At 37.4% G+C, this 12,631-nt stretch overlaps 1 protein-coding gene across 2 annotated transcripts in view; it reads left to right on the top strand.

Annotated features, from left to right (window-relative positions):
• Positions 1 to 12,631, top strand: part of MAP2K4 (mitogen-activated protein kinase kinase 4) — a 127,032-nt gene that overhangs the window by 62,783 nt on the left and 51,618 nt on the right. The window lies entirely within an intron of this gene.

The raw sequence follows: 12,631 nt of genomic DNA, 5'->3' as shown, positions 1-12,631 counted from the left end.
CCCCAAATTTATTTTGCCACATATAAGAAGTATTTGAAAAAGGTGACTTCTTAGTAATCAGAAATAATTACCACAAAAACTAAAAATCAGTTATAGTATAATCAGATTTAGTAAGGTAACATTGTAAGAGTTAAAGAATTTTTTTATCCTTGGTTAGAGGACAGTCTCCCAAGCTGTCAGTGAGTTTCTGTGTTGGGACCTAAGATGTGACCGTTTTTTTTTTTTGAAATGGAGTTTCGCTGTTGTTACCCAGGCTGGAGTGCAATGGAGCGATCTCGGCTCACCGCAACCTCCGCCTCCTGGGTTCAGGCAATTTTCCTGCCTCAGCCTCCTGAGTAGCTGGGATTACAGGCACGCACCACCATGCCCAGCTAATTTTTTGTATTTTTAGTAGAGACGGGGTTTCACCATGTTGACCAGGATGGTCTTGATCTCTTGACCTCGTGATCCACCCGCCTCGGCCTCCCAAAGTGCTGGGATTACAGGCATGAGCCACCGCGGATGTGAACATTTTTTACCCTTTAGTTTTAATTGTACATGCCTGAGGAATGGGTCTTGGTCTCCTGTGAGTGAGAGTAATTTTGTTTACTTGTGCCTGAATGACTAGTCTTAGGGCTGCCTAGGGCAAAGCCATTGTTTCCTCTGGGGTTTCTTAAAGCTCAGGGAGGACAACCTTCAATACTTACTGGGTATTTACTTTTTACTGTGATCAATATCCTTTACAAATAATATTTATTTAGTGTCCTATTTTGCATGGTGGTGAGGTAACCACTGAATGAAAACATTAGATGTGAATAGTCACCATCCTCTACCTAAAGTAGGTGTCTGCTCAGCTCTCTGGCAGGGTTAAATGTAGTGGGGTAAAGCCCAGAGTTCAGAGCAAATGTTTGAAGATGCGGTTAGGATTAGGTTTCTGAGCTAGGGTTAGAGAAATTCAGATCTGGGAGAAACACCCAGCATCATTGATCAGAATCACAGTGTTGCCACAGAAAATCTAGGGACACAAGAGAAAAGAAAAAGAGTAAATGAAATGTCACAGCTTAGAGCATGGACTTACAAGTTCAGATGGCTGACAGAGGGAAGAATGACTGTCTGTAAGCCTCCAATACTTGGTAGTATGTTCTCCACCTGACCCTGTGTGCAGTATAAAAAATCCTGCACGCCTAGAGTACCAGCTTCCCTGCTGTTTTCTAGCAGACTCATGTCCAGATTGACTTCTTGAAGGTATGCATGCCCTTTTTATGTTTGTACAGTATGTTTGAGAAACCAAAGAAATATGGAAAATTAAGAGTGAAAATGAGAGGGAATATAAGGGAATGAAGTTCCTGTCACTAAAGCGGAATCTGAATTGTTGTATGAAGGGTTAATGCTGTAATAAAGCTGTCATCTCATTGAAGAACTGAATAATATTGTGCAGGTAGGTGGGAATAAGAAGGTGTCATGCTAAATTTGTCACTGTTGATCATTACGATGACTTTTCAGTCTTCTGCTTGAGAAATTATCTGGATTAATCAGGAAAAACAGATCTGTTGTTTGAGGGTAGGTGCATAGGCCAGACTGAGTTAGCAATGTGACCTGGTTTGCAAGAATTTCAAGTGTTTTCTTTCTGTTGGTGATCTGCCTAACTTGTCTTGTTCTTTTAAACCTCATCTCTACTCTTTCAGCACAACTATTTTATTGATTTGAATCTTGATGATCCTGCCCTGTTAACCTGATTTTGATTCCTGCATTCCTGCCTATCCTTGGTATTTAGATTTTGACTTTAGTGTCCTTGACCTGGAATTGAGACACAGCCCAATCCTGATGCTTGATAGGAAGGAATAGAGCCCTCTGCTGACAGTAGCAGCAGCCCACAGCTCAGCTGTGCCTGAACAGAATGGAACTTTAATCTGCTGGTTGTGTAGGCCTCACTGGTGTAAGATAGTATGGCAAGTATGGGAAGTCAGGTATCAGAAAATGGCTTGTTTTCCTGCCATTGGAGAGACCATGCCACTTCTGTCAAAAGTTCGATTACCGAATGATTTCAGTGAAGATTATGATGATAAATAATGATTTGATGAGGTTCATTTTAGTGTTTAAACATTGGTTTTGCATGTTCTGAAAGCACTAGAATATATTGGGGTGGCCTCAAATTGGAAAATTTCCTTTTTGATGGCATAGAGTGCTTTGTTAGGCCATTTTATTCACTTCCAGCAGGCTAAAGTGATCATATTTGATTATCCAGATCACCTGTGGGATGCAGATGTCAAGGCTCTTTTGTTTAGAATTGAGACTGGAGTCTAATATCTTACACTGTTGTTTGGTCAGATTATGTGACTTAATTAAGGCATCTGTGATTGACTGAGCCATGTTCTTTTGTGCTTCCTAATGTTGTTTAAAAGCTGTGATGTTCATATGAAAAGTGTAAGCAGAGCATTTCCAGGAGTGGGTACATTCCAGGCATGTGGCAGGGCTGTCCTCTAGTCAGCCTTGAATTTGAACTCAGGTACCTTATGTAGATGGGGTTGGAACTCCCAGTATTCATGTGTGTGTGTTTTGCTGTCATTCCAAGTTAGTGTTTTTCAGACTGTGAGTTTGTTCCACTAACAGAATTGTATGTGCAACCCAAGAAATAACCAAAACTAGTATTGTTCGGGGTATGAGAGGGTGGGAAGTAGAGACTCTGCCTACAGCCATATTGAAAGTCCTTGGCACACTAGCTCTGAGGAGGTAATTAGGGATACACAATTAAGACAGTTTGGAAATGGTTGCTCTAGGTGAACTTTAGTCAAGCATTATGTATTTTTTAACATTCTAGAGATCTGGTTTCTGAAACCTTCTACCGTCACTTGGTTAACCTAAATGAATTTTGACTTTGGACTAAATCCCAGCTTATATAGTTATTTGGAGAAAAATCTGTTTTTTTTTTTTTTTTAAAGACACAGTTTCACTCCGTCACCCAGGCTGGAGTGCAGTGGCACTGCCTCAGCTCACTGCAACCTCTGCTTCTTGGATTCAAGTGATTCTCCTGCCTCAGCCTCCCAAGTAGCTGGGACTAAAGGCACGCATCACCACGCCCAGCTAAAGTTTGTGTTATTAGTAGAGGCGGGGTTTCACTATCTTGGCTAGGCTGGTCTCGAACTCCTGACCTCAGGTTATCTGCCCGCCTCAGCCTCCTAAAGTGCTGGGAACAGATGTGAGCCACCATGCTGAGCCAAAAACCTGTCTTACCACACTTCACTCTGCATGGGTGTCATTTGAACCAGTCAGTATTTGATATATTTCCTGCATATTTTCTATCATTCTTTGTCATTTTATGGCCATGCCTCTGAAATTTGTTGTTATATCAGATTTCTACTGTTATCTCACTTTATGTCATAAGTACTGAAGTGATGATCTGTCATTTATGGTCTTTAGACCCTTAAAATTTTCAGTGCTAAGGTTGACATTATTTCTTTAAATGTGAATGATGTAATTAGTAACGAGGAAGAAGATGATACCACTCGTACCAAGGCATGTCAAACTTGTTCCATTAACTTTGTCCTGAGGGCAGCGCTTCCCATGACATAATATAACATGTGCTTTTGGAACTGATCTCCCAAGTGCTCTGATAATACATAGCAGAAGGTAATGTAAAAGGAATTAAGTGGATCTCAGTATCCCCAGTGAGAAGAATGGGGTATTACTATTAATTAATTAATTAATGAGGCTAAGATACAACTGGGAGTTTAACTTGATTTTAAAAGACTTGGATGATTTTTGCAATTATTAATTAGCATTCTTCTTCCACATTCCAGGAATGTAGCAGAACTGTGGAAAACCATATGTGCTTTCATAATTTAAAACAATTGACTTAACAGACAATTATTTTTTCACAGGAAAGCAAGATTTACATCTGTGATCAGCATTCCAGATAACTTGCTTGCTTCTTTTACTGTTTGTTTTGGGTAATGTCACCATCTGCTTTGACCTTATTAATGATCGTTTTTTGAGATGATATGGCCATTTGTGTGTGTGATCTTTTCAGAAGACTCTAGCTGATAAGGAGGAACTCGTACTGCAAACTAGGAAAATAAGATTACCCATGATTTCCTGCAGCCCAGAGGAAGGTGATAGGATATTGATGTGCTGCTATGGTTTCTAGGATTTTCCAACTTTGTATTACAACTGAATTCTTGACATTTCTGCTGGGAAAGCAGCATATTTGTAGGGATCAGAATAGTGGGGATTCTGTAGGACTGTGATCCTTGCTCTCCTATCCTCTACATCACTGACTTTGGTTGATCTGGTGTCATTCATTGACTAGCAGTGGACTACCCTTCACATTTTATTCGTAGACAGTAGCCTTAAGAGGGATCTTTAGCGAGGATTGCTAAATGAACAAGGGAGGGTATGATTATGGCATAGCAGTATTGGTGTTTGTAGATCACAGAAACTGGATACATTTTCAAAATATGATTATAACTACATTAATTAAGACAATCTTTGTTCTTTTCATCTTTTGATTTTTAATGCTGAACCTTTGCTATATCAGTCTTCATTTTCTGTGGAGAAGAGGTCCCATGTGCTGTGTTTGCTCATGTACTAGTTCTAGGATTTCTGCGTGGGTGATAAAATATTTACTAATGTCTACCTGGTACAAAAGGTAGGCAGCTGTCATAATAGGGAGCTTTCGGTTTGGTTCTTGTCTTGGGTGTCATGGTTTTAGCCATCATATTAATTTGACAGGACAATTGGCAATTACTTGAAATACGGAATACAGATTCTTTGGTAACCTTACATGACAGTAGGTGCTTATGTAGCAGAATGAGTCCCCTGCCCTGAAGTATGGCTTTTAGCTAACTTAGTTATAGCAGATTCCACATAGATTGCTGAAGAGTAAATACCTTCTGGCGTTCTGATTTTGGTTGCTGGTCAAAAATGATGTTTTGCCTTGCTAATGGCCAGATTACTAGTAGCTTGCGTTATTTTATTTTGTGTCAATTTGTTTTAATTGGTGTCTGGAATAATCTCCATAGCCTTATACTGATTTTCTCTAATGATGATAGAATTCATCACCTTGCTGAGTTTCATTGTGTCTGTGCTCTATTATCTGATCCAGGAACTCACCTGTATTTTACTTTGGAATACTCGCATCTACCTATTCCTAACTTCTCTAAGTAGCTAAACATGTACCTGTGTGGCAGGGAGCTGTGTCTCCTGTTCTGCTCTTACTGTCTTTTTATACTGCCCTCTGGACCCTCAGCTGAGCCATACAATCATCTGACAAGAATTTGTCATGTGAGAATTTAGAGATCCGCCAGGATAGATGATCATGCCCTTCCATGTCAGTTTTCCCATTTCTTAGGCTCCTCATGTCTCATTCCTTCATGTATTGTCTCCATTTCAAAACAAAACAAAAATAGCATCAGTTAGAATTGATAGCCATTTTGTAAGTTTATTTGATTGTATTGCTGTTTTTAAGTGTGTCTATGGCACCACTGCTTTCTAAAGTTGTTTTCTGGACTCCTCAGTTCTTGATTCCTTACATGTTTGCTGATGACTCATATCCTTTTTGCCTAGAATGTTCAGATCCTAGGAACTGACACCTGTAATGGCCTCTGTGGAACTTCCGTTTTATTGAAGTTCATATATGACTTCATCCAATAATGACCTATTTTCCCTTTCTCCAGGCAGGAATGGGATCAGGTAACCCAGAGTGCCTCTTACACACATTGTTTAAGAGACAGCATTTGTTTTCTGTCTGGCAACTTTCTTTCTTTTTTTTTTTTTTTTAAAGAAAGAAAGAGAAAGCGGGAGAGAGAACAGGAGTCTTGCTCTATTGTCCAGGCTGGAATGCAATCTAAAAATAGGTATTAAAAACCTCTTTTATGCCGATAATTGTGCTTAACAGCGAAGACAGGAAGGAATAAGGGAAGAAAATAACAAACAAACAGCCAACCAATATTTCATTTAAGTCTGTGAAATTCTATGCAAATGCTGAAGAGTGATTTACTTCCAATTATATAGTCACTTTCAAAATAGGTGTAATGTGATACTGAGAAAAATGTATGTTCTATGGACCTGGGGTGAAGAATTCTATAAATATTCACTGAGTTTTCTTGTTCCAGGTCTGAGTTCAAATCGTAGATGTCCCTGTTAATTTTCTATCTCGTTGATCTGTCGAATATTAACAATGTGGTGTCAAAATCTCCCGCTATTAGTGTGCGGGAGTCCAAGTCTCTTTATAAGTCATTAAGAACTTGTCTTATGTATCTGGGTGTTCCTATATCGGGTGCATATATATTTATAATCATTAACTCCTGTTGTTGCATTGATCCTTTTACCATTATGTAATGTACTTCTTTGTTTCTTTTAGTCTTTGTTACTATTAAAGTCTATTTTGTCAGAGACGAAAGTTACAACTCCTGTTTTTTTTTTTTTTTTTTTTTTTTGCTCTCCATTTGATTGGTACGTCTTCCACCAACCCTTTGTTTTAAGTCTTAGTATGTCCTTGCTTATGAGATGGATCTGGATACAGCGTACTGATGGGTTTTGACTTTTTATTCAATTTGCCTGTCTGTGTCTTTGATTGGGGCATATAATCCATTTAAATTTAGGATTAATCTTGATATTTATGAGTTTAATAATTGTCGTTTAATGCTAGTTGGCTATTTTTCCCATTAGTTGATATAAATTCTTCATTATGAAGATACTCTTTACCTTTTGGTAAGTTTTTGGGATGACTGATACTGGTTGTTCCTTTCTGTGTATAGTGCTTCTTTCAGAAGCTCTTGTAAAGCAGGCCTGGTGGTGATGAAATCTCTGAGTGCTTGCTTGTTCGCGAAAAATTGTATTTTTCCTTCATTTATGAAGCTTAGTTTGGCTGGATATGAGATTCTGGGTTGAAAATTCTTCTCTTTAAGGATATTGAATATTGACCCCCACTCTCTTCTGGTTTGTAAAGTTTCTGCTGAGAGATCTGCTGTAAGTCTGATAGGCCTCCCTTTATGGGTAACCTGACTTTTCTCTCTAGCTGCCCTTAGAATTTTCTCCTTTATTTCAACTCTGGTGAATCTAACGATTATGTGTCTTGGGGTTGCTCTACTTGAGGAATATCTTTGTGGTGTTCTCTGTATTACCTGGAGTTGAGTATTGTCCTGCCTTACTAGGTTAGGAAAGTTTTCCTGAATAATATCCTGAAGAATATTTTCCAACTTGAATTCATTCTCTTCATGACATTCAGGTACACCTATCAAACGCAAATTAGGTCTTTTCACATAGTCCCATATTTCTTGGAGACTTTGCTCATTCCTTTTTACTCTTTCTTCTCTAATCTTGTCTTCTCGTTTCATTTCATTAAGTTGGTCTTCGACCTCTGATATCCTTTCTTCTGCTTGATCAATTCGACTGTTAAAACCTGTGCATATTCGCGGAGTTCTCGTATTGTATTCTTCAGTTCCATTAATTCACTTATATTCCTCTCTAAATTGTCTGTTCTCGTTAGGATTTTGTCAAACCTTTTTCCAAGGTTCTTAGTTTCTTTACATTGGGCTAGAACATGTTCTTTTAATTCACAGAAGTTTCTTATTATCCACCTTCTGAAGCCTAATTCTGTTAATGGAACACACTCGTTCTCCATCAGGCCTTGTTCCCTTGTTGATGAGGAACTGTGATCCCCTGTAGAGGGAGAGGCATTCTGATTTTGGGTATTCTCAGCCTTTTTACGCTAGTTTCTTCCCATCATTGTAAATTTATCCACCTGTTGTCTTTGTGATTACCGACTTTCAAATTAGGTCTCTGAGTGGACATCCAACTTGTTGATTCCCAGCGCCAGAATCTGAGCAACCCACTGTGCCGGCTAAAACAGTGGTGTTAAGATTCATGGTGCTTTTCTACCCTGGAATCTCTGGTCTGGCTTCCCTCTTGAGTCCCTTTTTCAATCAGCTGAATAGGCGACTCTGCCTTCCCAGAACTCCAAAAGTCGACCAAAGGGGGACCAAGTCCTGTTTACTCTGCACCAAGAACTGCCGCACTGGGGCGCCGGCAAAATCGCCACACCGGCCACAAGAGTCACGCTGGTGACCCTTGGGGCTCCTCCGCTGGGAATCTCCTGGTCCGTGAGCAACAAAAATTCATCTGAAAGTGTGGCGTCCTCTCCTTCTCTGTGCTTTCACTGGGAGCTACAATCCTGAGCTGCTAGTAATCAGCCATCTTGGATCTCTCTCTTGACAACTTTCTTTCTATAGCTTGACTTGATAGGAAGAAAAACTGGGTTTATCTGGGAGAATCAGTAGTTGTCACATCAGGACACAGGCAGTTACAGAATGGTCATTTCAAGGCAGGCCTTTGTGCTTTGAGATATCTTTGAGCACCCTAACATGGAGCTGTTAGGGTTAACTCTGAATCCAGGTGACTGCCAAGGACCACTATCAGAATTAGCCAGGTATTTATTGAGCACCTAGGCACAATGCTATTTGGTGACCTGCTTCTTAGGACTTACAATGTGAGCCTTTATTTTGCTTCCTGTACAATTCCACCCTTAGTCATTACATTGTCAGCCTGCCTGCCTTCCTCTGCCACATCTGAGTCTTCCTAACCTTACCCCCTGTAATAGTGATCATTTCATCATCATGCTCTTTTCCACTACCCCTTCTCCCTCTCTCTTCCCACCCCTGAAAACAAATTTAGAAAAGGAAGGGAAACAAACAAACAAACAAACAAAAGTTACCATTATGATGGGATTAAGGCATAATATCTCAGTAAGAAGGGGTAAATTAGTTTTCCTTGACGGTATATACTGCCTGTTTCTATCCATCCTCTTGTTTGCTTCTTTTTCTTTGCTCTTCCACTCCAGTCCTTAAGTGAGTTTAGTTTTATTGGTTACTCTAATCCCTTTTCAGTATAACAATGTGCCATAATCTGTTTGAAAGTTTTTCATACTTACCGATGTTTTATTGCTAGTCATTCATTCCTGATGAACACCAACAAATTGTATGTGAGAAACGGATTTGATAGGGTTTGGATACAAGGCTGGAGAATTGTGTCAGTGTGAAAAGAGGGCTCCCCTGGAGATCTCAGTGTAAAATTAGAGGACATCTAGAACAACACCACATTTACATAGTTCTTCAGTATTGGTAAAAGGGTTATTTATACTTTAAATTCAAGTTGTCAAAAATGGAGACATTGCACATGAGGCTAAATATTATTCAAGGTTTTTATCAATTGATGTTATAAGCTGTCAACATTTAAATCTACCAATGACTTCTGATGCCATGTTGTACAAAAAGAAGGAAAACACCCTTTCAACAACTTGGGATTTGAGCCATTTCTGTATGATTGGGGCTGTCAACTAAGTGGATGTTGCTATGTTTTGTGATGAGGTGGAATAGAGGGCAAGGGATTTGTAACTGAAAATTTTTAGCTTGTCCTATGGGACTTGTTAACTTTCTATTACTTTAGCCTAATCCATACAACTCCCAACAACTCAACTTGTGGCTGATCCAACCAATGGCATGAGGTGGACTGATAGTTTTAGAAAAATTACACTCTTTGGATTTTTTTTTTTAATTGGACAGGAACCATGTATTGTATTAGTAGTCTTAAAGCCAGAGAACTGGGAATGTATCTTTTTCCCCTGTGTCTCTAAGTGACTCTTAATTGGAGTGAGGTTGACATTTCTGACCTGTATCTACCTGCTGTTTTTTATTGGGTTTATACTCAACCTTGAATACAGATTTGGACACCAATTTAAAAAAAATTAACTTCAGGTTTATAAATTTCTTCACTATAGAAAGCTACTTTTACATGTAGAGTAGTAATTTTTGTTTTGATTTTAAATGTTAATTTTTAAATTTTTTCTTTTTGTTATATTTCAATTTAATTTTTGATTTTAAATTTTAAATTTTTTCTTTATGTTATATTTCAAATAAAGTGAAACTTGAAATGATCTGAAAATACTTTATTATTGGGAAATAGATGTGGAATTTTTTTTCAAGAAACACAATTTAATTTGTCCTGGGGCATGTAATAACTTAAGCTAAGTTAATAAAGTAGTATTAAGTAAAAAGAGCTCAGTAACCCCATAATAAAAAAGAATGATTTTGATGAGTTCTGATATTTAGATGAAAATAAAATAAAAAACTTAATATTCTTGAGTTGATTATCTTAAGTATGTTATGGTTTCCTATAGTTTTCATTCTACCCTTTACTGACAGAGAAAAAAGGTTTGCTGAGCTCAAGTAGACATCAGCCTTATATAACTTTTAAATTTATATAAATAAATGAAATTTTCCTGCTATTCAAGATTTTTTATTGATGGCTGTTACTTCTGAACATTGTGACTATGAGAATTTCAAGTCATATAATTGGCGTCACCTTTGTACTTGCATTTTTCTGTGCCCTGAAGGACAGCTTTATAAAGGGAAGAGAAGTTTGTTCTTTTTGATATGTTAAATTTTTAGGTGTGCTCCTTTAATATTAGAAGATCCTAGACTCACTTGTTTCAAATGTAGAAGTCTTTCCCATAGATACTGTTTTGATGGTCCATTAGAAAAACTTTCTTGGTAGTAGCTTTTGTCTCTAAGTATTCTCTTATTTGAATCATTGATTGTCACCAAGTATTCTACTTGAATTATTTATTGAGTTATTAAAATCACTAATTTGAAGTTACTGCTTTTGTAGGCATGTGCTTGTAGTTAATCCCCTTTTGGGGTCCTTTAGGCCTTTTGAAATAGTTTATATTAATTGCTCACATATGATAAATGTTACAGTTCAACCCTAAAACGTTAGAATAATTAGGAGTTAGCTGTACTTGCTCAATTCCAAACAATTCAGAGGTGATACCAGCAGCTACTTTTCTACCCACTGCCAGATACTTAGACAAAATGTTCGGAGAGTGTGGGGAGGTGTTGATCTGTTGAAAAGCACAATCAATTTTTTTTTTTTTATTGCAGATTGTTGCATTAGGCACACACATGGCAGCATGATTTGCTGCCTTCCTCTCCTTCACCTATATCTGGCATTTCTCCCCATGCTATCTCTCCCCAACTCAAGCACAATCAATTTTATGTTAGGCTAGTAGGCCATTCAGTTCCTCGGTGTTCTGTTTTGTACTAGAAGTGACATTAAAGAATACTTACAGATGAATAGATTTTGCTGCCAGTGCTGCTGATCTCAAAGGTTAGAGCTGTGCTGGGAACTCTCTACAGTCTGGTTAATAACACTTCTGTCAGAGATTGCCTCAGTATTATCAGTCAGATGTTGAAACTTCAGTTAGGGCCTTTAGATCATGTAGTCCATATATCCTTTCTGTAGCTACAGTAGAGTTTTTGGACACTGGCTCCCAAGTGTCAGTTACTGATGATAACTATTGAGGTTTTTACTGTAATATGCTTTCTAGTTGAAATATAAGTATTTGTACAATTGTATACTTAGCATACCACACAACTAGTTTTGTGAAACAAAAAATAAACTAGTAAAGAGGATACCTTTTATGTATTTTATGTGCGTTAGTGTATTTCCATTTGCCAATATATTCATACTAGTAAAAATAGAAAAAAATACATTTTTTAACACCTTTTGATAGTGAGAGTACTTTAACTAGTAGGTGGAAATCTTCCCCCAACCAAAGGGTTATTTGATATGTAACCAAAGGGTTATTGGATTTTTCTTCCCTGCTTGTCTCTAATTAATAACTCTTTGTCTATTTTAAATTTAGATATACAGGATTATTAAGATTTTTTAATAAATACTTTCCTGAATTAGCATTTTCACAACTATACTTTTAGAGTTTTTCTTTTTTAAAGGTATAAATGTAGTCAAAATATTTACAAAAATTATCAAATCATGCTGTGAACAAATTCACATCACATCTCTGGGCTATTTTGACTTTTTAAAAATATCATTTCTGAACATACATGCTGAAGTTGATTTAAAAGTAAAATTAGTAGTCCATAAACTATGAAAATAGCAAAATGAGAGAGAAAGGGAAACTTTCCTTAACATTAACAGAACTAGTGTTACTTTGTTTCTATTTTTCATTCTTATTTTAGTCCTTGTTTGTCTGAGCATTGATATTTACTATAAAAGTTATAGGTAAATCTGCATATATAACATAGATGCCAGTTAATAAATTTTATTTGCTTATGAAATACTGTAGCTAGCAAGCTATACATTTTAAGTAGCAAAGTTAAATTTGTTTGGAATCTATGGAATTCCTCAAAAATGAAACTGAGAGAACCTACTTCTATTCCTTAAAAAACTGCTTATACTCGTGTCACATGAAATACATCTTTTGTATCTCTTTGTGCCTCTGGCTTCTTTTGTGTAAAATGGGCTCAAGAATTTAATTGACTGCCTTCATCCCTTTCAAGAACATTGACAGATACCTTGAAGTCTTTGGAAGACAAAATGCCACCTTGTGTATTTTTTGATACTAACTTGCCTTGTAAGTATGTACTATGTATTGTACACAGTGGCGTGGTGTGATATTGTGAACTTTTTTTATGAGAACAGAAGTTGTTTGCATGCTTTGATGTTAAACTATAATTTCATTATTAATGTTTTATCATTTCTGAACATGATTCTTTCTTCTGTCTCCAGTGCAGTGGGCATTGTCCCTCCAAATACCTCTGTGTTCTATGCTGTTCTTGAATAAGAGGTGGGAGGTGGG

The sequence above is a fragment of the Aotus nancymaae genome, unplaced genomic scaffold (assembly GCF_030222135.1).
Source record: "Aotus nancymaae isolate 86718 unplaced genomic scaffold, 86718_ANA_hifiasm-v0.15.2.pri h1tg000018l, whole genome shotgun sequence".
Lineage (NCBI taxonomy): Eukaryota > Metazoa > Chordata > Mammalia > Primates > Aotidae > Aotus > Aotus nancymaae.
This window is presented reverse-complemented; position numbering and strand designations above follow the sequence as displayed.